Source organism: Artemia sp. Qi Xiang Cuo, chromosome 11 (genome assembly GCF_049724085.1).
Source record: "Artemia sp. Qi Xiang Cuo chromosome 11, ASM4972408v1, whole genome shotgun sequence".
In the NCBI taxonomy this organism is placed as follows: Eukaryota; Metazoa; Arthropoda; class Branchiopoda; order Anostraca; family Artemiidae; genus Artemia; species Artemia sp. Qi Xiang Cuo.
In genome coordinates this window covers 20,454,900-20,458,567 of record NC_142804.1, presented here as the reverse complement: position 1 = coordinate 20,458,567, position 3,668 = coordinate 20,454,900, and positions in this window count along the sequence as shown.

Below are 3,668 nucleotides of genomic sequence, written 5' to 3'. Positions count from 1 at the left end.
AATTCGACAACAATTTTGTCATTGTTTAAAAAAAAGAGTTGTGAGAAAGTAAAACTTTAGCGTAAAGAGCGAGGTGTTGAGGAGGGGACAGCCCCTTTCATATACGGAATAATTTCTGTTCGTTTTAAGTTTCAACGTCGTTTCTTACTTTCAGTTAAAAAAACTTGTTTTTTTATTTAATTTTTGAACGTTTTTGAATTAATGAAGGTTTTAATTTTGGCTCACCGTTCATGAATAATTAAAACAAAATCTGAATATTAATTTTACTTTTATTTGGTTAAATAGCTTTCTCGAAACTTGTTTAACGAACGTTTTTATTAGTAATAAATATACGTAGCTTACGAATTAACTTACGTAACGAACATCTATATTCATATATTTTTTAATACGTATATTAGAGGGTTTGCCCCCTAGTCAATACCTTGCTCTTTAAGCTAAAGTTCGAATTTCGTTCCAATTCTTTAAAAATGATCCCTTAATCACAAATGCCGTTAATTAGAATAAATAGCTCATTATGAAAGTACTAAAAAATCTTTGTCTTAAAGAGCGAGGTATTGACTAGGGGGTGAACCTAATCATATACGTAATGTTTTCTGTCGTTTTAAGTATTGATGTTGCTCCTTACTTTCAGTTGAAAAACTTGTTTTTTCATATATAATTTCTGATCTTTTTTTTAATAATATTGGGAAATCCGGCGCCCCCTTCATAGCAATGTCCCTTCCCCCATGAAAAATTCCTTCATGGAAATATTCTCCCACATAAACCTCGACCCCCCCCCCCCACTACCAGAAAAAATCCCCCTTGAAAACGTCTGTATACTTCCCAATAACCAATACTATATGTTAGCATTGGGTAAAGTTCATAACTTTCAGCCCTCCCCCCGGGGACTTCGAAATTAAGCCATCCTAAAATATATATTTATCATATTTTCGACCATGCTGAACAAAATGGCTATCTCAAAATTTGGATCGAGTGACTTTGGGAAAAAAATGAGCTTGGGAGAGGGCCTGGTTGCCCTCCTTTTTTTTGGTCACCAAAAAATGGCACTAGAACTTTTAATTTCAGTTCCAATGAGCCCTCCCACGATATTTTATGACCACTGGATCGATACGATCACCCCTGGCAAAAAAAAAAACAAAAACAAATAAACACGAATCAAGTGATCTTTTTTCTGGCAAAAAATGCAAAATTCCACATTTTTGTAGATAGGAGCTTGAAAGCTCTTCAGTAGGGTTCTCTGATACGCTGAATACGATGGTGTGATTTTCATTAAGGTTCTATAGCCTTTTGGGGGTCTTTCCCCCTTTTTTCGAAAATCAGCCAAATTTTCGCAGACGCTTTACTTTTGATTGGTAGCACTAAACTTGATGAAACTTATATATTTGAAATCAGCATTAAAATCTGATTCTTTTGATGTATCTATTGGTATCAAAATTCCGTTTTCTCGAGTTTCGGTTACCATTGAGCCGGGTCGCTTCTTACTTACAGTTCGTTACCACGAACTGTTTGAAAAGACAATCTGTCATGGACAATCTGTCATGATTAGTTTGTACACAAGTTCGAAGTAAGACCATCCTGATAGTATTAGGACTATAGACTAGCTTTAGAATTTGTATCATAGCTTGAAATTCACTCTTGTATAGAGATAAATAATCGGATTTCCAGAGTTCATGTTATGCCTTATTTGATCTCCATCTCAAGTGACACTAAAGCATATTTCTTACAATTTAAGACTGTATATTACCCACTATTGGTATTATAGCTGGTGAGAGCAAAATGCGACTTGATAAATCAATCCAATATTTCTGTATGCTGTTCAATTACTTCGCGGTTATTAAAAAATATTTAGTTTTACGCTTATTTTTTTTAAGATAATTTTAATTTTATACTGAAAGTTACCAATGTCACAACTGGTGTAAATCTAAGGAAAGCTTTATAGATTCGTTTAGTGTTGTCAGGCTACATACTCACTTTTGACTCTTAAATCAATTAATTAAAAAAAAAACTTTCCGAAAACATAAGATTTTCAAAGAAAAGTAAAGGCCATTTTAAACTTAAGCTCAGCAGGTAAAAATACCTGTTAAAATTTAAACTAAAAACGACCAGAAGTTACCATTAAAGAAAAAATTAAACCCAGAACGAAAAGAAATTAAAGAAACAATCATAACAAAAACATACAACAAGTAATAATATAAATGAATAAATAGATCTTAAAGCAAGTAATGCTTAGATTAAATATGAATATCAAGCTTAAAACCAAAAAAATATTTCCTATTGAAGTATAAATGAAACTTAAAACGAACAGAAATTAAATAAACAATCAATGCAAACAAACATACAATAGATATTACTGTATATTAATAAATAAATCTTAAAACGAATGAAACTTAAATTCAATATGCAAATCAAGCTTGAAACGAACAAAAATCACCACAAACAAGTTTTGGTATGACCTCCTTCTCTCACTGTAAAAGTCTAAAACCTACTGCGTCATTGGCGCTTTACTGAAAGTTACATTCGTTTTAAGAATTATTTATTAATTTACATTAATATTTATTGTATGTTTGTTTGCATTGATTGTTTATTTAATTTCTGTTCGTTTTAAGTTTCATTTATACTTCAAAAGGAAATTTTTTTTTCTTTTTAAGCTTCATTTCGTTTTAATTTTTCGGAAAGTTTTTTCAATTAATTTTTTTTTGTTTTTGATTGCAAAAAATTTCAAGTATTTAAAAATTCCTTATTTCAAAATCAAACTTAAAAAAAAAATAATCAAATATTCATCAAAGTATCAAAACAGACATCAAAGTAACAATATCAAAGTGAAAAAGCGGGTTTGTGTCAACCTCGGAGTTTTTATTATCTGATGTTTGAATTATTTTTAACAAAATTGCTATCTCAAAATTTTTATAGGATGGTTTTGGGGAAAAAGGGCGTGGGGGGACTAGACTAAGCTTCGGTCTCTTTTGACTCTTTAAAACTGAACTAGAACTTTTTATTTTCAATCAAATGAGCCCTCTCTGAAGTTTATACGAGTATCCCTTACAACGCCTGTCCCTGGGTCCTGGGGGGTTGTGTCGAGCCGTGAGTTTTTATATCTGATGGTTGAACTATTTTTAACAAAATGGTCACCTCAAATTTTTATCGGATTGGTTTATCTATCCGATAAACCCAAAGGCGTGGAGATCGGGAGGGGATAGTTGCCCTCTGATCTTTTTTCACTCTGAGAAAATGAACTAGAACTTTTCATTTCCATTCAAATGAACCCTCTCTGAAGTTTATACGAGCATACCTTCCATAAAAACCATATATGCCCCCCAGAGCAATACTTAAAACGCCTGCCCCGACCCTGGGGGGGGAGGGGGGTTGTGTCGATACAGGAGTTTTTCTTATCTGACATTTGAACTATTTTTAACGAAATGACCATACGTAAAGGAGTTCTTGTTATATGATCTTTGAACTATTTTTAACAAAATGGCTACCAAAAATTTTTATCTGATGTATTTGGGGAATAAGGGCTTGTGGGGCATTTGACCTCTGATCACCTTTGCCTCTTAAAAAGGACACTAGAACTCTCGATTTCCAATCGAATGAGCCCCCTTTGAAGTTTATACGACGACCCCTTCTATATGAAGTGCCTCTGGGAAACAAAATAGAGTGTGGGGGGGAGG